General features: G+C 42.7%; 1 pseudogene; it reads left to right on the top strand.

The window, feature by feature from the left end:
• The first annotated feature begins 12690 nt into the window (after nucleotides 1-12690).
• On the top strand, nucleotides 12691-16066 carry LOC101442001 (E3 ubiquitin-protein ligase Mdm2-like; annotated as a pseudogene).
• Nucleotides 16067-27140: the final 11074 nt, after the last annotated feature.

Raw genomic sequence — 27140 nt, 5'->3', positions numbered from 1 at the left:
CTGCCTTCTTGCCTCCATGGTTTCAGATGAGAAATCAGCACTTAATCTTATGGAGCCTCCCTTGTATGTGATGGTTTTCTTTTCTCTTGTTGCTTTAAGAATTTTCTCTTTGTCTTGAGCATTGGCTAATTTGACAAGTATATGTCTTGGGGTGGATCTGTTGAGATTTATGGTGTTTGGGGCGCATTGTGCTTCCTGGACATGTACATCCATCTCTCTCAGTAGATTTGGGAAGTTTTCAGCCATTATTTCCTCCAACACTCCTTCTGTCCCCTTTCCCTTCTCTTCTTCTGGGATGCCTAAATATATATGTTTGTGTGTTTTGCATTGTCGTTCAGGTCCCTAAGTCCTAGCTGGATTTTTTCTTTCTTTTTATCGATCAGTTCTACTATCTGTTTGATTTCAGATGTATTGTGTTCCAGGTTGCTAATTCTCTCCTCTGCCTCTTCTAATCTCCTGCTATTTGCTGAGAGTGCATTTTTTTATTTCTTTAACTGTGGTGTTTATCCCCATCATATCTGTTATCTTTTTGCATATGTCTGCAATTTCCTCTCCAAGTGTTTTCTTCATATTGTTAATCTCTTCATTTACTTCATTATGTTGGTCTCTAATATATGTTTTGAGATCTTTGATTACTTGTCCAATGTTCTGGTCCTCTTCCTGGTTTTTAGTTTGTTCATTGGATTCAGCCATGTTTTCCTGATTATTGGTTTGGTTTGTAGTTTTTTGTTGTTGTCTGATCATCATTTTATCTTGATGGTTTTAATCAGTTCCTTAGCTTCTTTGTCTAGTCTTGGGAATTAATTTGTTTTTGTTCTTGCATAAGTGTTATGTCTTCATTTTGTCACTTTGTTCTTCTTACTCTATTTTCTTGTTGCTGGCTAAGTTCACTTTGAAGAAAAATATTAGGGCCTGGGAAAGCAAAATGAGTAAGAAAAGAAAATGTGTAAAGTAGTATTGGTATTAAATGTTAACAGAGCAACAATATTAGATCTGGGAGAATGGATATTAGACTCATGTAAGTTGTGTAGAGTTATAGGAGTAAGTAGAATACCTATAATGAGACAGTCAACTGAATATGGGGAGGAATATAGTATGAATTCAAGAGCCAAGCCTGTGTTTTCATGATAGAGGGAAAGAGAAAGAAAGACAATAATATCAAAGTGGATAAAAGACAGAAACCAGAAGATACATTAGAAATTAAAAGTCAGACAATTTGGGGGCCAACGAAAGGGAGGTGGAATGTAAGGGAGACAGTAGATGATGGAGGATAACAAGATGTGGGGGAAAGGGGATAGTGTAGGTGGCCAAAATCAATACACACAGAAAAGAGGAAATGGAGGATGAGGAAACACAGCAAGTGTGAAACACTCCCTGCAGCACCTATTATAGAAAGAAAATAAAATAAAATAAGAAGAAAAAGAGAGAAAAGAAAAAAAAGAGAAGAACAAAATTAGGTGGGCAAAGAAATGGGAGGGAAACAAGCAAGAAAAAGAAAAGGAGAATAAAAAACTAAATAAATGAAAAAGGACCTTGGGGATTAAACTGTGAGAAAAGACCAGGAGATAATGCAATATTAGCAACCAAGACAAAAAGAAAAAAGAAAAAAACATAAATGCCGAGGGCTAGGATAATCAAAGACCTCAGATGGAGCTCAGGGTGGGGTGGATTCAGGGATGGGAAGTCTGTGATATTACAGACTCAAGGTGTGTGAGTCTCTGGGCCACCAGGGTTTAGGGGACACAGACCTGGGAACCATGCATCCAGTTAACAGGGGGCCTGGGAGCACTGCAGTGCAACAGAGCCTTCAGGGATCCCTGCAGCTGGGCACCAGCCCTAGGGGGAGGGGTCCCACCCACAAACTCTGACCTCTGTGTCAGAAACCCAAAATTCCACCTCTCACAAGAATCTCTTCTGTCACTGTCTCACCAAATTGACATCCAGACACCTACCCTGCAAGCACCCGAAACAGCCTGCTGGGGGCGCTGCTGCACTACAAAGAGTTCAGGTACTGCTGCAGATGGGGTGCCAGCCCTAGTTGGAAGGTTTCCTCCTAGAACTTCTGACCTCCGTGCCAGAAACTGAAAGTCCCACCTCTTGTAAGAATCTCTTCTGTCACTGTCTCATCAAATTGACATCCAGGCACCTCCTGCCCTGCAAGCCCCCAAAACAGCCCACTCAGGGTTAGGGAACACCCCACACAGCAAAGATCCCAGGGATCACCATGGCCCAGCCACCAGCCCTAGGGGGAGGGGCTACAGCCAGAACCTCTGACCTCCAAGTCAGAAGTCCAAAATTCCACCTCTCTCAAGATCTCCTCTGTCACTGTCTCACCAAATCGACTACCAGACACCTCCCACCCTGCAAGCCCCCAAAACAACCAGCTCAGGGCTTGGGAACTCCCCAGCACAGCAAAGCCTCCAGGATCACTGCTGCTGGGCCGCCAGCTCCAGGGGGAAGGGTTCCACGCACAACCCCAACCTCCATGAAAGAGACCAAAATTCTACCTCTTACAAGAATCTCCTCTGTCATTGTCCCACCAAATCCATGTACAGACACCTCCTGCCCTGCAAACACACAAAACATCCCAGTCCAGCAGGACTCCATCCCTACACAGCTACTTCTTTGCAGGAGAGATTATAAGGTGCACTCACTCAGATGCCATCTTGCCTCCTACCCACAACTATCTTTTTAATATAGGATAAAGCATCTGCCATATCTGAAAAGATTCCAGGTGCTGATGTTGGGGCAGCATAATTGGTGGCTCAATAGGTGCATTAAGTTGAACTGGATATAAGCTAGGATAAGCACCTGGATGATTTATGCAGACTGGATATTTCATTAGAGTAGATAGTTATTTTCTTAACTATAAAAGGGTTAGTACTAGGATTAGGCATAAAGCCAGGAAACTCTCCTCTGCCTTTTGGCTCAGAATTTATTTCTTTCAAATGGCCCTCCACTTTCTGTTTGTCTATGGGTTTTGAAAATATAGTCATTTCTTCTTTGTCATCTTCCTCTGATTGTAAAGGATCTATGGTGGCAGTAATTTGCTGGCACAAAGCTCACACAGATAAAAGGAATGGATTCCCCTCTTTGATATGCTCTCTGTAAAGTTCTCATTACACATCGCCACTGTTTCAACTTTAAAACATTATGCCCCTGAGGCTGAAATGAACCACAATGCTTTTGTATTAAAGCAAACAATTCAATTAACTCACAACTTTTTACTGGCACCCCACTAGCTTTCAACAAAGTTCTTAATACTTGCAAATATTCTTCCACACTTTCCATTTGAATACCCATTACTCTGATGACTTCGTGGAAATGTTACTTACCTAAAAGAAGACTTGAATCACACTGCTTTGGACGTCATTCACGACCCTCCTAGGAGTCCTTTCCATGGGTCCCAATACGGTTTTGGAAGACTCACTTCTTTGGGCCCTGCATTGGGCACCATTTGTTGGAGATTTGGGCCTGAAGGTATTGGGAATGAAAGAAAGAGAAAAAAAATAATGAAAGAAAGAGGAAGAAAGAGAGAGAGCTGGGATCAGGGGGAATGTAAGTAGAAACTCATCAGACAACTTTATTTTTTACAAGGGGCTCTATATATACCCCAGTCTACATGAGAACAAGCAGCAACATGCAGTTAACTATCAGCATTACTCATAGTCTAAGGAATTAAAAAAATCTTTTCTCAAGGTACAAAGTCTAAGTGTTCAATTTACTACAAAAGGTATGTGCTCATCTTTTCTTTCAGCCTTTAACAGCTTCCTCCTATTTACTGGGAACTCTTTATTACCACATTCCTTAGGTTGCAAGCATAGCCATGGAAACAGCATGTCTCTCCTTGTGAGACCACTGTGCCTCAGTTTCCAACAGGGAAAAAGCTATAGAATATTCCAGTCTGTAATTAGATGCAGTAGTTATACCATACTCAGCCATGAAAGGATAGTAGCTGCGGTTGCAACATTACATGACGTGTCAGCTGACTTGGGCAGGGGGCATACTTTTTAGTTAATAGAGCCCATGATTTGCTGGTTGCTAATCTCAAGAAAAACCCAGCATATGTCAACTCACAGACTGACCTTTTTTGAAATCATACTGCTCTCTCCTTAAAATATCCAAATCCTCTACTGTGATACCTTAAATCCAGCACTCTGTTGCTCATGCCTGAAAAAGATGATTCTCAAGATTGTGAGGTTCCTGTTTCTCAATTATTATCCCCAGGACCAGATTTACCAAAAATTAAGCAAAACAAAACAAAACACACACACACAAACAAAACAAAACAAACCACAACATAAAAATCCTTGATAATGCTGCCTTAGATGTGTCTTACTATAAAACAGAAACAGATAATTATGAGGCAGACTATGAAGTAACCACTACAGTAGAAGCAATTACTGGTCAACAAGCCCCTGGCCTCACCATGCCCTAGTGAGCTGTGGTAAAACTTTTAAATAGAGGCAGTCATTTAGCTAAAAGAAAATCACAATATTTATACTGATCGTAGATATGTGTTTGGAGTAGTGCATGATTTTGGAAGTTTATGAAAACAAATGGGCTTCCTGAAGTCATTAGGAACCAAATAAAAAATGGTAAATATCTGAAATAATAGATGTATTTCTATCACCTAAGGAAAAGGTAAAACAAAGAAAAAATGCTGTGATAAAAATGGAAGCCCACACTCACAAAACTTAGAAGAAAAATGCCAACCTAGCAGCTCAACAATATGTGGAGACAACAAAACATTTTCCTTGTATAATGTCCCTCATAAGCCCTCTCCAAATGAGTTAGCTCACAGTTAGGAAAGTGTTTCCGTATTTGAAAAAGAAAAATAGAGTCGATAGGGTCACCAATTAAATTCTGGGGATAGAATCTAGGAAGTGCTGGATGGTGCCCTGTTTGCCCTAGAGTCCCTAGAAGAAACTACATGTGAGCCCTCCATGAAATTACCCATTACAGAATGCAAAAAATGAAAAAGGACAAGGAAATATATTGGTGGGCAGTCTTTGATAAGGTACTTTAAAAAATCTGTAACCAGATTCACACATGACAGGCTTGTAATCTAGGCAAAATTTATTAATGTATGTATCTCCATAAACTTAACCTCCACAACCGGACTATTTGAACATCAGCTGAAGGGCTTTACCAGCCAGTTCTTTCAATGGATTATAATTATATATAGTTTATGGCTTACAGGTATTAAGAATGGGTTGAGGCATTCTCTTGTCAAAATAAGAATGCTTTAACTGTAGGGGAAAAAAAGAAAATGGTTTTCCAAAGCAGGGAGTACACTTTGAACTCTCAAGCAAGCTTCAAACTCACTTCACTGGAAAGGTTATAAAAAAAGCATGTCAATAAACATTTGTGTAATCTAAGTATCTTTTTAAAAATTTATATATATATATACATATATATATATATATTTAAAGTTTTTGTCAAGTGGTTCCCATCCAGCAAATCACCCATCACCCATACCATCCAACACCTATGATAAGGTCGAAAAAATCCATGAGGTATTTCAATTAAAGTTTAAATACTGACTCACTGGTGCTGTCTTGGCCAAAACATTCCCTTTGGTCCTCATGACCCTGAGGTCTATGCCATCAGGCAAACACCACTGATCCCACCAGAGGTAATTATAGGGCAGCCCATTATGGGGAACAGTTCACTAGAGAGGATCTGTAACAGTTTGACACTGGATGGATCCCAGAGAATTATGTCCTTGGAGCCAATCCATTCCTGTGGGAGTGGACCTATTGTAAATGGGACTCTTTGATTAGATTACTTCTGTAAGGCATGCCCCAGGGTGGGACTTAATCCTCTTACTAGAGTCCATATGAAAAGAGATAGACACATGTGCTCATAGTGAAATGCTCAGAAGTTGAGAGAGAAACCAGAAGCTGAAAGCAACAGAGTCCAGAGGAGAAAGCAGAGACTGACAGATGACACCATGTACCTTCCCATATGTCAGAAGAGTCCAGGATCACCCAAAGAGAGCATTGCCAGAAGATGTCTTGATTTGGACTCTTTTCTCAGCTTCACAACTGTAAGCTTGCAAGTCAATAAACCCCCTTTCGAAAAGTCAACTCATTTGGGGAAATATTGTTTTCATCAGCCTTGGTTAACTAAAACAGGATTCAATATAGTGAAGTGAGGTTTTTTCAGGATTGTAGGAAATCAGTGGAATATTCTCAGGGATTTTTTTTTAAGTTACTGAAGATTTACAGACCCTCTGCCACCTAAAGACAACATTCCACCACCTGCAAACTGATGACATTATATTCTGGAAAAGAAAACAGTGAAAAACCAATCTCTGACCTACTTGAAGTAAACTTATCATATTTTAATAACTTCACATATAGCTGTCAAATTAGAAGGAAATAAGATTTGGGTATAACACATGCAGCTAAAACTGATGTCACTTCCAAGGTGGGTATATGAAATGGTATATGATCCAAAATTAAAAGTAACCAAAATAATCCAGAAGCAGTGGACATTGTGTGTGTATCTGATGTGGACAGGTACTGCCAAGATCATGGAACAAGAACCCATTCAACCAAGTGTTTTGTAGGTTATGGTGAAGTTTTTTCAGTGATGAGGTACAAACACAGATACCTAGCAAGATTGCATGAAATGAGAGGTTCATAACATCAAAGAATCTGGAGGGGGAGAATGGAGAATCTTGGCATGGCAGGTCCCAGCTTACCTAACCTAGCTTCCTGGTAGGGTTCATGGAGGGTCAGGTTGGAGCACATGTTTATTCCAGGCTCTTGTCTTTACTGTGACCCAGATGGGAAGGATCCAATGGATCCTATGCCTGGCAGTTTCACAATATATGGTACAAAAAGCAGATGTGACTAAGGCCATGTGGAGAAGCTGAGAGCAGCTTCTTATCATCCAAGCCACATGGAAATTGATGCCTTGCAAATAAATTATGCAGCAGGAAAGAGCTGCAGTGGCAAGGGAGCAATTGAAAAGAAGTGGCAGAGGCTGATCATAGAAGCTGAGGTTAGCTCTTATCATCCATACCTGTGAAGGTGCAGGTGTTGCTAGTTGTGGTTATACCCAGGGAAGGGTTAACTCAGGTGGTTGCTCAAAATGACTAAGTCAGGACAAGGTGAAGATGTGTCAAAATAATTTTTTTAAAATTTCATTACACCAAAATTCCCTTGTTTAATTGACACCTGTGCTTTTATCTATATTTACAATTTTGTTTTTATGCTTTTGTTATCTTCCTCAAAAGCCAATTCTCCATACTTTCTCTAGACATCAAGATAAAACCCTTAGTTTAAATAACACTATTAGGAGCAGATGTGGCTCAGGTGGTTGAGCGTCCACTTCTCACATTGGAGATCCTGGATTCAGTTGCCTCATGCCTCCTAAAAATTTAAGAAAAACAAACAACAAGAAAAACAAAAGAAAAAATCAATTCAGTGAAGCCTATGTGGCTCAATGTTTGAGCTCCAGCTTCCCACATACGAGGTCTCTGGTTCAAACCCTGACCTTGGTACCTCAAACAGACAACAAAAACAACAACAAAAGTCCCAAGGGGACTGCACTTCATCAGTCCAACAGTGGTTTACATGGACTAGTATCCAGGTAACCCTTCCCAGGGGAACAAAAGGCAAGTCAGCAAAGCCAGCATCAGGTGGCCAAGGGTATTGGCTCTTCTAGGTTTGAATTTCCTAGTCTGAAAAGGCAGACTGTGGTTAGCACTCATTTTGTTTTCCTTAAAAAAAAAAACTTTGTCCTGAGAAAGGAAAAAAAAAATCATACTTTCTCTCATTTTTTAAAAGCATCACTACATAAAATTATGGTTTTAAAATTAATAAAATTTGACATCCAAATAAAATAGTTTTTCTCCCAGGAATTTCTCAAATTCTTCTTGTGTCATATATGATGCTAACAAATATAAAGCAGGTAATCTAAATTTCAGTTTCATGACAAAATACATGTTTTTCCAAAGCTGCACAGAAAGCTCACCTAAACCCTTGGGCCCTGAGAGAGTGGCCTTTAGGGAGCAAGCTGGGCACCCCGGCAGCCTCTGGGGCTGAGGTCCAGAAGCAGAATCCCCTGTGAGTGGGGACTGGACCTTGAAGGCAGCAGAGAAGCCACAGGAGCCCAGAGGCTTGGTGGGAAATAGTCTCCATTCAGCCATGCTCCATTTGGTGTTCTCTGCACAGACCAAAGGCACCTGGATCCACTGTGTGAGGAGAGTGATTAAAGCACCTGGGGAAGTGGCTGCCTCCAGGGAGAAGACCAGGCTGGGGGAGCTCTCACTTACCTCCATGGAGCAGGGAAGAGCCTGAGGGCCATAGAGGACCACCTGCTCACAGGGCCTCTATTCTCTAATCACCGAGCTCGAGCCCTTGCCAACCACATCCCTCCAGTATAAACCACTGATCTCCTTCTGACTGCACTCACAACTGGGGAGGCATTACTACTGCCCATGTGCAAAGAATGGCTTGTCAGGTCAAATCCTCCAAAACTGCAGGTTCTCTGTGTGAAGGGGAGGTGGACAGGAGAGGAGTTACCACTGAAGTAGCTAGCAGAGCAGCACACCAACCCCAGACCCCACTTGCAGGGTGTCACTGAGCCACAGATGTGTGTGCAGGTGGAAGTGATGGGGGAGAGGGTGCAGGACTCAGGTTCCCAGGAACCTCTTGCCTAAACAGAGGTCCACAGTGCCCCTGACATACAAACACCATGACCACCACAAAGCTCTCTGCATATTCTGTGCCCTAAGGTTCCCAGTCTTGTCATGACCCAGCCTCCCATTCAACCTCCCTATGTCAGTGACAAACAAAATAAGGGCTATTTATACAGGGTCATGAGCTCAGCAGTTTTAGAAGAGAAGACAGAAGCCCAATGGCTCCAGAGAGCCTTCTAATGGGCTTCTGTGTAGTTTAAATCACTCAGAAAGGAACAAGGCTATGTTTACCGCAGGCTGACAAGCAGGCTCATGCACTGGTGTCTCCCAACCACAGCCACAACTTTACCAACCTACTTAAATATGACCCTTTTTCTAAAAGTGTAAAGGGAAGAGACCACATTTCCCCAGAAAAAAAAAATTGGATGAACTGTCTTCAACCACACTCTTTAATTTCGTCAGGAAAATTATTGAAGCTTTATAAGGAAGAACTTCAGTGTCCTTTTAGCTTGTTTCAAACTTCATGGAATGCCTTTATATTAGGTAATATAAGGCAGTAATTTTATATTTCCAGAACTTGATTTGAATATACTGTTGACTAAAAAACTAAACAAACAAACGATACCTAAATTTCCTCTAAGAAAATAAGTGAAAGCAAAAACACCCTATTTTTGGCACAGCTGATTATTTTTAAGTAGCTGTAATAAGATGTGAACAGCAGATACATATTTCTCAAAGGACTATAGTTAATACTATGTATACTAGAACAGCACAATGAATATCAGAAACGCTGCTTATTTAAAATAGGCAGGCTTGCTCTAAATACTTTAATTAGCTGACTGAGAAACACCCAGGAAGGGAAAGTCCAGACACTGGGCTCCCAGATGTGGACTCAAATCCTGTGTCTGTCCTATGTAGTGTGATGGGTGAAGTGCTTAGACTCAGCTCTGGTTCCCCAGCAGCAACACTTATCATGGACTGAAGACTGGATGGCAGGTGCTCAGTGGGGGCCACTGCACTCAGGACAGCCACCAGTGCCTCCCAGCCACTGTGACCCTGAAGTTGAGGCTCAGTCAATGCCACAGCCATGCAAATGAAGGGCTGGAATTCATTCTGTGAATTTCCACTCTAAAAGCAAAGCACACTGGGGAGGAATGGAAGGGCTGGATGTGGCAGTTTTGTCCAAAGAGGATCAGGCAGAAGCCTGTCAGGGTGGCAGGTGATGAGGACACCACAGAACCTTCTCCCTCAGCAAACAGCTGCTGCTGCTCTGAATAATGTAGGGTGGATGCGATCTCCAATGGGACATTCCTAATTTATAACAATTTAATGGGATATCTGACTTCCTTTATAGTCAACTTGACTGGACCTCGATCTACTCTGTAAAAAGAGAAAGACCCACATGCAAAAACGTTCACCAAACCACCTAACAAAGCAAATGGTGTTGCACCCACCCTTCAAGGCTGATTTTTAATATTAGCTTTCCCTTCCCACCTTATAAGGCCCAATAAAGGTTCTCATGTTCACAAAGGCAATGATTTTATTCCAGTTCTTTTCCCCTGACTCGGGCTTCATGACAGTGTGGGGTCCAGAAGCCACACTTGGTAGCATCTGCACATCCTTCTTTAACCAGCAGCAGCTTCACAAGACTGGAGCCCAGCTTGTTATTTCTAATGCACATGAAATAGCTGACAAAGAATTTATGAGGAAACTATGACTGCAATAAGTTAAGCTCACATTTAAGTTTCTAAATTCCTGCCATATGCATTTATTCTTAAAATTGAAAGCTTAAAGCTAAGAATGGACTGGTTTTCTTAAATACCAACAAGACCTCATCTAAGATAAGATAAGCTATTTGGAACAATTTTTCTTTCAATCAGTGGGGGATTGACAAGGAGTATAGCAGTAAATAGTCCTCAAACTAACCTCCAACTTTCTCTGTAATACCACATAGTTCTTGAAGCAGCACTCCTTAAATGGAGAAAATAGGTTGTAAACATTAAAAGAAAAATAACCCAATCTTTGATTTTGTAATATAAATGAAGCTATGTACTCCTTTCATCTTCTGTACAATTATAGAAATGTTTCAGACATACTTGTGGAGAGGGCAGCTAGTAAATGGAATATGCCATGCAGTTACCATGCATGTCTCTTCCCCCAAACAAAAATTTAAAGACCAAATAAAATAAAGACAAGTGACACATCCAGTGTGTATGAGGCATTATCATTTCCCTGAGGTTTCATTAAGCAAATATGGCATTTTTAGAAGACAAAAAGATCAAGGTTGAAGAATAAAGGACAGCTTTCTTTTGGTAAAATGAAAGAAATATATGAAAAGGAGAATGCAAAAGAACTTTAAAGAAAATAATCCTAACCCCCTGAAAAACAACAAGAAAAATTTCTTATTTCTCAGTAAAACATTGTTTTACATTACTTTCTCTGGATAAGTAGAAAATTAAATGTTGTTTTCCTTATTGTACAGTAAAGAAATATGCACAAATATAATTGAACACTGAACACATTTCAGCAAGTGCTAAACTGCCCAGTGCTGCCCTAAGTTCATAATAACTTAAAAATATTTAGACTTGGGCTGAGATTTGTGACAGAGATTACATACATTGCTAACATTATGGGGCAAAATAAATATTTTCTTTTAAAAAATGGTGCTTGAAAATAACCTAGTCTGATGTCTACATGATGCCTGTGGAATCAGTCGCTGACCCCCATGTTAGCACAAATCTGAAAAAAAGAACTTTCAGAGAGAAATTCTTGATGAAGTTACATTGTTATAAATGATGACATATGCAGTCTATTATTTAGGTATCATATTGATAATGTATCATCTTATGTTGTGAACCTACATATATTGTGAATACCATGAGGGTCATATGAACAACTGAATATACTCAATTGGGGAAAATTGTCGGTGTCACATAATTTAAACCCACAAGGTTAGTCAGCCAATTGAGAACTGGGCTGTTTTATCATTGACATGAGCTGGGAAGACACTGGTGTGCTGAGCCTGTACTGAGTCTGGCCATGGTATATTATACAGAACAGATGCGAGGATGACTGAGCAAGAAAGAGAATTGTCATTTCAGCACAAAAACAAAACCCAAACAAAAAATATCATGCTAGAAAGGAAGAGAAAACTTTTGCTACATGGTAATAATATTAAAAGAGCCACAAGATTCCTTTTTAGAATCTTTTAGAATGGAGAAAGGTGTTTCACATGGGTGCTGACCAGACAAGGACCTGGTGAAATATAAGTAGCACAGCCTTGGGCTGGGGAGGATGGGAGGGTGGAGGGTCACTGCCATCCTGAAGAGCTGGGTGGGAGCCCCGGGCTTCTCCAGGCTCTGGGCATTCATACAGACCATGTGCCAGCTTCAGGGGGACAGGCACATCCTCTTACCAGTCTAACCACACAGTAGTAAAACTGAGAAGCATTTTATTATCTGTAAGCAACTGCTTCATTTCTGGCTACATACAGGAGGATAGGCCAGATGCGTGTGTACATTTCCAAATTCTGCTTCTTTTGTTTAAAAAGATAAGAGCATCTAAGAGCTTAAGTAAAACAGAAGAGCTCTAATCTTCTTCCCTTTTAGTTAGCAGAGACAACAAGCATGTCTCTCAAGGCATCAAAGCAGAATGTTCTGATCCATTTGGGATCTCAAGAGGTTGGGGGGGGCCTCCACATATAGCTTTCCAGACCCAGTGGCCTCCCACTATCAAGAGGACAGATGGGAAGAGGGGGGAGCATGGCTATTAGCAACCTTTGTTCCTTTTGTTTGGGGCTTGTGTTGCCCTGTGTGACTGGAAGGGGGATGGAGCAAGCAGCTGAGCCTTTTTCTGGTCAGAACCTCTGACTCAGGTTCTGATGCTTTTGCCTCAAGGGATCTCCTACTCCCAACCTAATGTGTTGGAGTACAATAGTGGTGTGAAATTGACACGAAGGCTTCCATGTGCCCCATGAACAGAACTGGGGAGCCTCGAAAGATCCCACTGTAGGCATGAAAAACCCTGCATAGCAAATGTGCAATACCAACAATTATCTATCTACTGATATGCTATGAGCACCTCACATATTCCTGTTTCAGAACCACAGACCCTGGTTAGAACAAAACAATCATTACTGAAGTTGCTAAAGTCTGTTGGTGCACAAAAAGACACACAATGAAAGACATTATATTTTATCTTGGTCACTATATTATGACCAAGTGATGAGAAACAACAATATATTGTATATTGTTCAAATTATCTTCTAGGGGAGTTGTTTGTAGTGCCAAGCTCCTCTGTGAAAGAACATAGGAAAATGTCTACAGAAACTTGGTAGTAGTCAACCAGCAGGAACCATCAGATTCAGGTGCATCTCTAAGTGAAAACAGGTGTCGCCTTCAAGATGGCAGCCATCAGGAAGCGGACTTGGCCCAGTGGATAGAGTGTCCATCTACCACATGGGAGGTCTGTGGTTCAAACCCCGGGCCTCCTTGACCCATGTGGAGTTGGCCCATGTGCAGCACTGATGTGCACAAGGAGTGCTGCCCCATGCAGGGGTGCCCCCCGTGTAGGGGAGCCCATGCACAAGGAGTGCACCCCATAAGGAGAGCTATCCAGCCTGAAAGAAAGTTCAGCCTGCCCAGTAATGGTGCCACATGCACAGAGAGCTGACACAACAAGATGATGCAATAAAAAAGAGACACAGATTCCCATGCTGCTGACAACAACAGAAGCAGACAAAGAACACACCGCAAATGGACACAGAGAACAAACAACTGGGGCAGGGGAGAGGGAAGGGGAGATAAATAAAATAAATCTTAAAAAAAAAAGATGGCAGCCATCAAAGGGACCCTGTGCAAGAGGTGTAGGAGAAGAAACCTTCATCCTCAAATTTGATTTTTAGACCTTCATCTAAAGGAGAGTAATTAGTGAGACAAAAAATTCAGAAGACTTAGCTGGTGGACAACAGAGAAAACACCACAAATCTGCTAGCATTTACCTTTCCTCTGATGAAAGTCTTGCTCTATGTATAATAAGGAAGATATGGTGTAAAAGATTCTGTAGGAGTGAATCAATGGAGACTATCGGATCTGCATCTTGATGCTGGTATAAGTGAACATTCTGGTGGTTGGTTGAATCAGGATTCAGTTTCAGATCAACTCAGTGTATAATTTGAAGTTGAATCTCTTGATTCAGAAGATTAGTGAAGAAGGACAAGAACTCTCATATGAAGATGATCAGGTTTATCAAGTTATTGTATATCAAGCAGGGGAGAGTGATACAGACTCATCTGAAGAAGATCCTGAAATTTCCTTAACTCTCTTTGGGAAATGTACTTTATGCAATGAAATGTATCCTCCCCTTGTGGAAATGCATTACAACAGATGTAAGAATTGGCTTCCTGAAGATAAAAGAAATGATAAAGGGAAAATACCTGGGAAAGCCATACTAGAAAACTCAACACATGTAGAAGAGGGCTTTAATGTTCCTGATTTCAGAAAAATGACATAGAGGAAAATAATAAAATCACACAAGCCTCCCAATCCCAAGAAAATGAGAACTATTCTCAGCCATCAACTTCTAGTAGCAACATTTATGCCAGTCAAGAAGATGTCAGCCATCTGCCCTTTGGGATTTAAGCCCCCTCTCAAGTAGAAGCAGAATGGGCTCACCATCCCGAAATCCTCAAGACTGGGGATTGAACAATGGACTAAAGTAGACTTAGTATTATTCTATTATAGACTTAATATTATTCTAGCAATGGAAGAACTTTTATCATTGATGTAAAGGTGGTGGCCACTAGAGGTTCTGAGGTGAGGGAGAGGGAAGAATAGTTATAATATGGGGACATTTGGGACATTGGAATTGTCCTGCATGACATTGCAATGACAGGTATAGGCCATTACATTTGGTCATAACCTATAATATTGGGTAAGGCAGAGTGGACGCTATAATAGAAACTACAGTACATTGTTAATAACAATGCTTCAATATGTGTTCATCAATCGTAGCAAACTGACCACACTAATGAAAGATGTTGTTAATGTGGGAAAATGTAGGAGGGTTAGGGTGAGGAGTTGGGGAATATGGGAATCTCCTATATTTTTTATTAAACATTTATATAATCTAAAGCTTCTTTAAAAAATAAGAAATTAAAGCTGTCAGAGAGTTTGAGAAGAATGAAACACAAGATAAAGAAAAATGCATAGAATCTAGTTTCCATCTTTGTGCCATTGAACCTTGTGACCTAAAATTGACTGTATCATCCATGACAAAAAAAAGGACATCTTATGGCTTGTTTTACATGTTCAAAAAGCTTAAAAAAAAACAAAAAACAAAATAAGGCCTGCCCAATATGTAGGCAGCCAGTTCAAATGATTATGCTAACTTATTTCTCCTTAGTTGACTTGTTTGTAAGAGTAGAATTATATATTTCTAACTATGTAACCCTAAAAACTCAGACAGTATTTTGGCAACATTAAATTTATTTTTATGTTTTTATACATATTGAAGTATAAAAGTATCTCAGTCCATGTAGAATTCTTCTCCTTAATGTAATTTACCTACTTGGGGAGGGGATGTGGTTTAGTGAATATTCATTTCATTTTAGGAAAATTTCACTTCTCTTTATAGTTCATATTTGGGTTTTAATGTAATTTGAATTGGCTTTATAGCTGGTTATTTAATTCTGTCCTTCATATTTTAATTCATTTCCACCTTCACTTAAAAATATCTGATTTTTCAAAATATATGTAGTGTATTCACATATAAGTTATTTAGTATCTTTCCTTTAAGGAAATAAATTTTGTGAGAAAGATTTATTATTTAAATTCTAGATACTCTTAAATCTTCTCATCCTTAGTTACTCTGCTCTTTCAGAGTCTCTTAAAATATCCTTTACAGGGAAGCAGACTTGGCTCACTGGCTAGGGTGTCTCTCTACCACATGGGAGGGCCACAGTTCAAACCTCAGGCCTCCTTGACCTGTGTGGAGCTGGCCCATGCACTGTGCTGATGTGCACAAGGAGTGCCACACCACACAGGGGTGTCCCCTGTGTAGGGGAGCCACACGTGCAAGGAGTGTGCCCCGTAAGGAAAGCCACCCAGCATGAAAGAAAGTGCAGCCTGCCCAGGGATGGCACCACACACATGGAGAGCTGATGCAGCAAGATGATGCAGCAAAAAGAGACACAGATTCCCATGCCACTGAAAACAGAAGCCGACAAAAACAAGAACACATAGCAAATGGACACAGAGAGCAAATGACTGGGGCGGGGGGGGTGGGGGTACAGGGGGCAGGAAGGGGAGAGAAAAAAATCTTTAAAAAATATTCTTTACAGATAAATAGAAATTGGTAGTTATATTCTCTGCTACTGAAGTAAAAAATGTACCACTTGTTCTCCAGGTATAGGTGGTGATGATGTTGTCCATTGAGAGTCTTTCAGAAGAGCCAATACAACTGTTTTAAAGTGCTAGTAAAATGTGGAGCTGTCCTGGGAGGTCCAATGTGACATACATTTTCAGGGTTTGGTGGGAATTGTTTGTTTCTCTCAAGTGAAAAACAGTTTAATTCACTTTGAAGTGTCTTCTTAGACAGGGTTACGCAGTCTCTATTAATTGCCTAGATACCAGACCTTTGCTTAAGACCAGTTTCAGACACCAGTGAATTCAGAAAGTGTTATAGACTAGCGATATTGACCAGACTCAGACTCAAAAGTTCCAATTGAGAGCTTTATTAGCCATGCGGCGACTGCCTCGTCCTACGCAGAGGGGAGAGCAGCCCCGAGTGATGGGGGAGTTTGCTTATATAGGCCTTTAGTTTCAGGGCAGGGGGCAGTAGCTCAGCAAGCAAGCACGTACAGAAGCAGGTGTTTGCAGTTAATCAAGTGCTGGGAATTCTATCAGGGGAGACAAGCAGTCGGGGAGTTCTTGTTATTTACAAGGGTCTGGGTCAGGTTGGTCTTTTGGCAGGGGCTGACGACACTTTCTACAGGAGGAGGCCTTGAGATAAGGTTTTACAGTCGAGCAAGCTTGTTACAGAAGCTAGATATAGGCAGTTAGGGGGCTGTGGAATTTTCCTCTCGGGTGGGGGTGGTCACAGGCTCCTACTTCTTCACAAGAAGATTAATTCATAAATTAGTTAAAAGGAAGAACTGTTCATTTTTTAAAAAATAGCTGGAAAGGTCAACATTTCTCTAAATTATTTAGAAAATATACATCACTTCCTTCAAGAATTACAGGGTCATGGGATTCTAATATTGCTGTCAAACTGCACAGATTAACTTATTGATTTATATATACATATGAGTCCTTCAGCTAAATAGTATGAATAAACAAACCTTTAGACAAGTGGAGTTGAGTTTTAATTTAAAGTTCCAGTGTTTTGCTTCTGGTTATGACAGGTTGAGGGCAATAAAATAAACTGAACTATGAGTTTAGAATAGAACTGAGGGCCAATTTTAAACAGCAACATAGTGTGTCTGTTACTAGCAGTAGATTGTTATAGATAGACTTCATAAAAACAATAAACATCCACATATGACTTACCCATATACATGTATGTAAATATAAAACAAATGGCTGAAGGTATTGGTAATTAGGCCAAAGCTATCCTCAAATACAATAAAGCTTCATTAATTTTTAATTTATGATACTTCCAACTAGAGCTAAACAGAATACATTGCGGCGGCTTGCTCAGTCGGTAGAGGTGGGGTCTGGCTGCGGACGAGGGGTCGGTCCAGCTCTGGACGAGGGGTCGGTCCCGCTTGGGACGAGGGGTCAGTCCCACTTGGGACGAGGGGTCGGTCCGGCAGCAGACGAGGGATCGGTCTCACAAGGGGTTGCGCGGTTCGGCTGACGGGGTCGCCCGGCGAAGCCGGCGACGAAGGGGTCACCCGGCGAAGCCGGCAACGAAGGGGTCGCCCGGCGAAGCCGGCGACGAAGGGGTCGCCCGGAGAAGCAGGCGACGAACTGGGGACAAGGGAGGCCAGGCCCTTGTCGGGGGCTCTCAGGACTGGAGGGCGCATGGCAGAAGAACTACCGCGGAGACAAGGTAAACACGCAAGTCCACCTTATTGAGGGAGAGGCAACAGTTTTATAGGGGCTGGGGAAGGCTGATTGGTCGAAGCCATGCCCTGTTCTGATTGGTTGCCGGTGAAAGGTCAGTGGGCGGTACTGGACGGGGGAGGGGTGGTGGTTAGGGATTGGCTGTCGCCGTTGCTGGGGGAAGGGGCAGGGTTTAGGGATTGGTGGCTGCTGTTGCTGGGGTGGAGGGCAGACTTGAGTTTCCCGCCCATGCCTGGCTGTTGCTGCTGTTGGGGGAAGGGAAAAGGGCAGACTGGATTTTTCCACCCACGCCTGGCTGTTGCTGCTGTCGGGGGAGGGGAAAAGGGCAGACTGGAATTTTCCGCCCCGCGCCTGCGCAGGGAGAAAGAAGAAGAAGGGTGCCGCCCTACAGGCATCGTGTGGCGCCATCCGGGAGGAGGGGCGGCCGCGGAAGCATGGCTGCCGAGAAGGGGAGACCCGAGGGCACTCTGCGCCCATGCCAAGCTCCCTTCAGGGGTGGCGGTGAGTCCGACCAGCCACCCCATCATGGGGGCAGCGGAACTAGGCCTACCGCGGCTGCTCCCCTGCCAGGCCAGCAAACCACACTTCAGCCCGAGGGGTGACCGCATTTCCCCCTTCTTTTCAAATAAGGACCAGGATGGCAGCAGCAACAAGTAGCTGAGGCCCAAGAGGCAGTAAGCAATGAGGGAAGCGGGGCTGAAGAGGGAGGTGAGTATGATGGGGATATAAATGTACAATTTAGGGGGTGGTATCTTGCCATTGCAAGCAAGGGTGGCCAATATCCAATTCTTGTTGATCTCGGCGGCTATAAGATCCATCTGTTGTTAAAAGTCCAGGATGACAGCGCGTTGCAGGTAGTTGATCTCTCCTTGGCAGCGAAGACATTGTAGGAGAGGATTACTTTTTCCTGCCAGAGGCTTACTGTCCAATTAAAAGGCTGATGGCTGGGGTTGGTGAGTGCAATGGGGAGTGTGAGGAAAAGAAGGGTGATGGTTTTGGACAAGAGGAGGCTTGGTGAAGTCATTATGGGAGGAAGATAAGGAGTAAAGCATAAAAGAGGATAATAAACAGAAAGGCGATGGAGAGTAGAATTTGTTGGCCGAGGTTCCAATCTTCTGGTGCGGTAGCGGCTAGACAGATGGTGGAAAATATTATCAAGAAAGCAAAGGTTATGAGGAAGAAATAAAGTATTAAAGGCTGTGGGGGAAGTGAGAAGATCATTTAGAGGATAGGGTTGAGAATGGTATGTTTAAGACAGAAGCTTTGTGGTTTGTAGGAGACTGCTTTATAAACGAAGGAGAATGAGGGCAGTAAATATAGTAACGATAGATAGGAAGATGACAGTGAGGAGGAGTCTTTGTTTAAGGTTCCAATCGTCCGGCGCAACAGTGGCTAGGCTGATAGCGAGGGGTGTTGCTAAAGAGACAATGGCTGCAAAGACAAAATCATCTTCTGTTTCCTTAAGAATAACTTTTCTTTAAATACTTAGTAGCATGCAATATTAGAAACCGCTTCCTAAAAGCAAGTTGGCAGGGGAGCTTGGTTGCTGTTAATCTTTCCTGTTATAAAATTACCTTTTATTATTATTATCATCAATTCAGTTTTACATATATATATTTAAGAATGACCTTTTGGAATTAGCCATTTAATACCTTAATGTAAACTATTGAAGATAAATTTTATCTTTACAGAACACATTCCCTTACGTAAAGTTATCACAATACCTTTTACACTTGCCGCATGCAAATTAAGTTTCAAGAGTTTATGAAAAATTAGCCATCCTACTTTAGGACAAAATACGTCTTTTTGCAAAACTTATTACATTTCCGTTAGCATTTTTACAAACTTTTAACCTTTTTAATATTCATATAAGTTTTACATTCTTTATATTATCCTGCGAAGAAAAATAAGTTATTCATTTTAATCTAGGCAAGAACAACTTTTTATGAAGACGTACAGTTAATTTTGTTAATTAAGACTTACAATTTTTTAAAATTGTAGATATCTTATTAACATATAAACTTATGTATTAATATAATAAACTTAAGTATTAATATAAGCGCTTATTTAATTTTTGGCCATTTGAATAGAGCTCTTTTAAAGATTTCTAGTAATTTATATTTACCATCCGGAGGTATCACAATATATGTTGACATTGAACGAACAGACAGACAAACACAGAACAATTACAACACATTAACAGAAATATATAATTTATTTACAGTTGACTCATAATTCTTACTTTCTTGGTATAGCTGCTTTTAAATCCTTTTTTATATAGCATATCATAGATTATACCCTTCAAGATTTCTTCTGGACTTCATGTTGCCTGTAATAAGCCAGGAGGGAATCTTTTACCTTCCTGCTCCACAGCAAAAGTGACCCTATCTATAAGGCGAGTATAGGTGTCCGGGTCCCAAAGCTGACACATGGTAAGCCACGGATTAAAGGGGAGAAGAAGGTCCCAATATACTTGAAACTGTTTGAAAGAGATCTTACACCGGTGAGTGTCTAGGAGACCGGCGAGGGCCCGAACTTGTGGGGCTTGCTTAGCAGATAGGATGTTACCCATTGCTAATGGCCTTTTGGAGCCGATAAGAAAAGGGGCCCTTACCTTGAGAGCGCGGCGATGGGAGCCGAGGTGCGCGGTGAGACGAGGGGTCGGAGCCATGGGACTCCGACGGTGGTTGCGGGCCAAGAGAAGGCCCCGACGAGGGGAGGGCGGAACGACGAGCAGTGGAGCAAGGCAAAGGGGAGCAAGCATGGAGGGGAGGAGGCAGAGGTGAAGGCAGGGGTGGAGGTGCTCAGGCATGCGCTCCTGAGAGTTTTATTGGCACCTCTTAATCATAGCGGGTCGGTATAAGCCCCCGACATGGAAGGAGAAAGCCATCCAGCGATTCTCCCAGACCGCCGTGGATCATATGAGGTCACCAAGGTTCAGGAGCAGCAATGCAGAGTGAAAAGATAGGGGTGAGAAGAGAGGAGAGCGTAGGGCTATGGTAGGGTTACTTCAGACGTGCAAGCGCGTGCTCCCGAGAAATCCAAGGCTCCTCTTAATCATAGCGGGTCGGTATAAGCCCCCGACATGGAAGGAGAAAGCCATCCAGTGATTCTCCCAGACCGCTGTGGATCGTATGAGGTAGCCAAGGCTCAGGTAGCAGCAATGTTGCACGAGAGAAGTCCCAAGGTGAGAAGAGAGGAGGGGGTAGGGCTGTGGTAGGATTACTTCAGACGTGCAAGCGCACGCTCCCGAGAAATCCAAGGCTCCTCTTAATCATAGCGGGTCGGTATAAGCCCCCGACATGGAAGGAGAAAGCCATCCAGCGATTCTCCCAGACCGCCGTGGATCATATGAGGTAGCCAAGGCTCAGGTAGCAGCAATGTTGCACGAGAGAAGTCCCACGGTGAGAAGGGGGGGGGCTGCCAGGTTATGGAGTGAGGCTGTGGTGGGGTTGCTCGGCCCCACGTTGGGCGCCAACTGCGGCGGCTTGCTCAGTCGGTAGAGGTGGGGTCTGGCTGCGGACGAGGGGTCGGTCCAGCTCTGGACGAGGGGTCAGTCCCGCTTGGGACGAGGGGTCAGTCCCACTTGGGACGAGGGGTTGGTCCGGCAGCAGACGAGGGATCGGTCTCACAAGGGGTTGCGCGGTTCGGCTGACGGGGTCGCCCGGCGAAGCCGGCGACGAAGGGGTCGCCCGGCGAAGCCGGCGACGAAGGGGTCGCCCGGAGAAGCAGGCGACGAACTGGGGACAAGGGAGGCCAGGCCCTTGTCAGGGGCTCTCAGGACTGGAGGGCGCACGGCAGAAGAACTACCGCGGAGACAAGGTAAACACGCAAGTCCACCTTATTGAGGGAGAGGCAACAGTTTTATAGGGGCTGGGGAAGGCTGATTGGTCGAAGCCATGCCCTGTTCTGATTGGTTGCCGGTGAAAGGTCAGTGGGCGGTACTGGACGGGGGAGGGGTGGTGGTTAGGGATTGGCTGTCGCCGTTGCTGGGGGAAGGGGCAGGGTTTAGGGATTGGTGGCTGCTGTTGCTGGGGTGGAGGGCAGACTTGAGTTTCCCGCCCATGCCTGGCTGTTGCTGCTGTCGGGGGAAGGGAAAAGGGCAGACTGGATTTTTCCGCCCACGCCTGGCTGTTGCTGCTGTCGGGGGAGGGGAAAAGGGCAGACTGGAATTTTCCGCCCCGTGCCTGCGCAGGGAGAAAGAAGAAGAAGGGTGCCGCCCTACAGGCATCGTGTGGCGCCATCCGGGAGGAGGGGTGGCCGCGGAAGCATGGCTGCCGAGAAGGGGAGACCCGAGGGCACTCTGCGCCCATGCCAAGCTCCCTTCAGGGGTGGCGGTGAGTCCGACCAGCCACCCCATCATGGGGGCAGCGGAACTAGGCCTACCATGGCTGCTCCCCTGCCAGGCCAGCAAACCACACTTCAGCCCGAGGGGTGACCGCAATACATCCTTTCTAAGAAGAGTTAATATAAATGAGATAATTTAATATAAATTCAGAGTATATCTATGCAGTGATTATGCTGCTTACAATGCAAAACTATGAGCAAATGGAATCTCATTCTAAATGCCTATGGATTATTAATGTGGTCTTGATTACCTAAATTTTAAAGCATGGTGTAAAATATTATTGATTGATTTACAAAGAAACAACTTATTAAGTGATTTTAAAAATTTAAAAAACAATGCTATTAATCACTGCTACTTCTCTAAGGTTAGATCTGTCTCAACCCCAGTTATTTATAGGGTTTCTAGCATTATAAATTTAACTGATTGCTGGGTTTGCCAATATCTAGATGATAAAGATGGACCTAAAATAATGTTCCATTCAGGCAAAAGTGATCATTGGTCAAAAAAAGAGGTAAATGTTTAATAAAAAGTTTTGGTATCCTGTTAAAAATTAGTCAGCCCTTGTTACAGAGCAATAAGTTAAATGTATTTGGCATTGGAACACTTTATTTGAAGCTTTAACTAGCTTTTCACAACTTATAATTTGGTGACTATAAACTCTTCTTTATGCAAAAAAAACTGTAATAAGACAGGGCCAAAATTGGATATATACAAGACTGGTTGTATATATTGGTTGTATATAACCAATCAATCAGGTTAGATTCAGACAATAGAGATGGGACTCCCATATTCAAAGACAGCTTAAAAGTGACTCTGATAATGATACTTCTACTGACATAACAAAGAAAAGCACTAAATTAGATATTGATTCAATGATAAGTATCCCACTTGCATGTGTAATGCCTGCATTCTCTCTTTACCCAATACAGATAAAATTATATAACATGATTTAGTCAATATTCAGGTTATATTTAAAATGGAAACTCAACATACTTAATTGGGAGTAATATACATGAATTGTTACATCATTTAAATAGGAATGCTTTCTTCTTTCTCAGACTAATGGACTCTTGTAAAATGGCAATGTGCTGATGCTTATATGACCTCCTTAAAGGGTAAAAAATTACAAACAGAGAGACATTCAAGGTGGTTTTCTGGATCTAATCTTAACCTATTTTAGATCATATTGGATTGCTTATTTTCCAAGTGGGAAAATATATAAAACTTTTCTCCATGTTTGGTCAGGAAGATGTGTACTAGGTTATCTTGTTCCATGTATACCAAAGATATTTACACTAGCAAGGGAATTTCCAGGAAGATGGCAGAGCAGGGAGATTCAGGACTCACTTCTCTTCCAAAAGAGCTAGTGAAGAGTCAGAAACTGTCTGTAACAACTGTTCTGGAGCTCAGGAGGTCAAAGGAGCATTATACAGCATCCAGAGAATGGTGTATGGAAAAGGCTGAGAAATTGTGCTAAAAACTGTGTGTACAACATTATGATTATAATAAAAGCCATTGATTATACACTTTGGATAGATCATAGTGTATGTGAATCAATCTCAAAAAAACAACTTAATGAACTAATAAATAATTGTGCAAGAATATAGCCAGAAATAGCAACTATGTACAGCAGTGGAATCATAGAGAGGTTGAGAGGTGAGGAATTTTCTTGTTTGTTTTTTATTATTACTGAAATAACGGAAATGCTCCAATAATGATTGAAGTGATGAATGCACAACTATGTGATCATACAAAATTCCACTGTTTTTGTACTTTGTGTGAATTGTAAGCTTTATTAATATGTATAAATAAAATTGACTTGTTAAAAAAGAACACTACACAGTCTAATTACAATTTTTATCAAGTTTAAAAAATACTGAGTAGCTCACTCTGCAGTGACAGCTGGCACCCATCCCTCATTCATGATATGGGCTATCTTAGGATCTGGCCCCTGGCTGGCTGTTGTGGGTGGAGAGGAACATGGAAGTCTACCCCAAGAGTGGTGGGGTTGAGCATATCTTTTGATCAGCAAGTTTTGATTACTGAGTTCCAGTTTTGAGCTGCTGTTTTAGCTAACCCAGACAAGGACAGCCACTGCCATTGACTCAACCCCACTGCTGACATGGAGGAAGGCAGTTAAGGCTTAAAGACACAATGCCTCCTTAGGGTTGCAGGGAACAGTTTTCTAAAGGATGTCATATTTTTGGCAGGCCAGGGATTCAAACTTCACCAAGTTGTGAAAAAGGCTTCTGGTGTCTTACCTGTACCTCTCTACAGGGCTCATTGGGGATTGTCTGAGCCCTTTTTGTGAGTCTCTGGTCCTCATTTGACTGGAAATACTGACTTCAGAAAGTCCTTTCTGAGGTGACCATCCTCCAAGATTTTGCATATCATGTAAAACAGAGGCAATGAAAAGAGTGTGTAAAAAAACTATAGAGACAAAAATAAACAAACAAACAAACAAAAAAAAGAACAGATCAATATTCTTGGAGAAGGAACTAGGAAAGAATATTTTTTCTTGGGGTGAAATAATTACACAAATAGTACAATCTTAAAAATTATACCAAATATCCAGGGCTAGAATGAGATGAAGAACTGGAAAAATTTGATCAATTAAATACAGCCAAGTCTAAGTGTCATAGAAGAGTTTTAATATAAAGCCAATCAACAATAAAATACTAGGCAAGAGAAAGAAACTGACCTTCATGTTGGGGTGCTTTGAAACTTTATGTGGAGCCCAGGAAAGATCACATATTCTTGGAGCTAATTCATTCCTGTGGGCTGGAGAACTTGAATTGGATTCAATTTGGGTCTTTGATTGGATTGCTTCAGTGAGTCTAGGGTGGGTATTGATCCTCTTGCTGGAGTCCTTTATAAAAGAAGGACTGAAAGCAGCAGATGTAATATAGCCTGTGCACAAATCCAAACTTATTTTATATCCAATTTTTCCTAGAAAGCCAATTGAGAAGTATAAACTCTGTAGGCTTTGGATATTCAGGGAGGATGTAAGCTGGAATGTGGGGGTTCGTGCTAAATGCTGACTTGGAATGTGGGGGATATGCATTAATTCAAGCTTACCTGGGGGAAATAACCTATCCAATACTCAGATAAAACACTTGAAGAAATGAACAAAAAGTCTTTTTGCATACAACAACCATTTGTCTCCTCACTCTTATTTCCTCTGCATAAAAGGGGCCTAAAAATTCTATTTGGGGCTTGGTCTTTATTAGGACAGGAGTCCGCTGAGTCTGGCTGGTCAAAATCAACTTCCTTCTCAGAGTTCTCGTGTCCTGGCCTTCAACACCACATACACCTGACTTCTCTGCTACTACAATTCTGGGGCCTTGTCCAGGATTGTGTTGAGAAGGTCAGAGGTGGCAACAATTGTTTGCCCCTTTCAGATGTCTCTGAGGAGGCCAGGAGGGCCCAGGTGAAACCCAGCCCTGGGTGCCCCTGAACTCCCCTTTTAGTCCAGAAAGAGGTTGTGGTCTTAACCAGAGCCCTCCTGGAAGAACCAGAGCACCAGTGGGTTTGAGAGACCCTGAGAATGAAGCAAGGAGCACCACACATCAGATGGGTAAGACCCCCAGGGGCAGGAAAAGCCTAATTCTAAAATTAGGAGGGAGACTGATCAGCTCTCTAAAAGGGGAGGCCCCAGTACTCCTGAGAATACAGGAGGAAGCTGCCTTCTCTCCAGGTCCAAGAAAAGGAAAGGGGGGTGGTTGTGTGTGTGTGATTGTGGCAACTGAGTGAGATGCAGAAAATCACTTCTGCAGGGCAAGTGCAGAGTCCTGATGTTTTGTGGTGACCTCATATGATCAAGGGCAGTCTGGTGGGGTCCCTGCAAAGGAACCCTCGTCCAAGTCGGGGGCTTATACAGACCCGCTAAAGTTAAGAGGTGCTGAAAGTTCCCGTGAGGGTTGCAGCTGGAGAGGGACTAAGTGTAAGGCTTGAGTGACTGTTGTGTACCATCAGCACAGGTTGGAAACATAGGAAACACACAAAGTAGGATCCTGTTAGGTTGTATGCTGAAAAACTTCCCCCGTGCATTCTGTGAAGATGTATACAGCATAAGGTTCCAGCCAGGAAAGCTTAGGATGCTTTGTGAATTAGAATGGCCAACTTACAGCATGGGCTGGCCCCAGGATGGCATTTTAGATTCCTGAATCATACATAAAGTCCATGATGCAGTAACTGGAAACTGGGTCAGAACACCCAGACCAATTCCCCTACATTGATGCTTGGGAAAACACTGTGAGCCAAAATGCACCTTGGTTAGGGTAATGCATGACTAAGGAAGCTAGAATTTGCCTAATACAGAAACCAAGGAGTGTTATTCCAGGGACCAGACCAAATAATCACTGTGCAAAGGGCCCAGAGAAAGTGTGCCCCAAGTCCCATGACAATCTGCCATTTTAGAAGGGCCATATGAACATGAGTTTCCACCACCTTATGTGATGACTCCTGTCCCAGCAGTACTAAGGAATGAAAGTGAGCTAGTCTCCCTAAGCAGTGCCCCATTGTCATCATCCACATGAGGAAGTGTGATGCCCATTCCATCCCTGCTGCTGCTTTTATCACCATCAAAGAGGGCACCTATACCATCCCTGCAGTTGCTTTTATTGACATCTGCACCAGAGAGCCCTACGCCATCCCTGTAGCAGCTTTTACCATTTCCTTAATGGTCTTTGGCAGCTTCCGCAATGGAAAATACAGATCAGCTGCTTTTACAGCCCATTGCCCCTGGCAATGCAGCTGCAGTGCTGCCAGTCAGTCAGGGGGAGATGCTGAGAAGTGGCAACTCAAACCACGGGAAGCCCCAGGGGCAGAGGGAGCAAAGAGAAAGCCTGCCTTCCAGCTACCTCTCCATGAAGTCTGGACCCCAATTTTTTATGATGCACATGGCCATATTTGAGGGGGGAACTGGACATTCCCATAATGGACCTTTCCCATAATGGACCTTTTTAACTGGAAAAGCCACACCTCACCATTCTCAGAGAAGCCTCAAGCCATGATGGACCTTTTCCAGTCCATCTTACAGACCCTCAAACCCACCTGGGTTGACTGTAAA

The sequence above is a fragment of the Dasypus novemcinctus genome, chromosome 20 (assembly GCF_030445035.2).
Source record: "Dasypus novemcinctus isolate mDasNov1 chromosome 20, mDasNov1.1.hap2, whole genome shotgun sequence".
NCBI classification, from domain to species: domain Eukaryota; kingdom Metazoa; phylum Chordata; class Mammalia; order Cingulata; family Dasypodidae; genus Dasypus; species Dasypus novemcinctus.
Note: the sequence above shows the minus strand (reverse complement) of the source record. Positions and strands in the feature narration are given on the sequence as shown.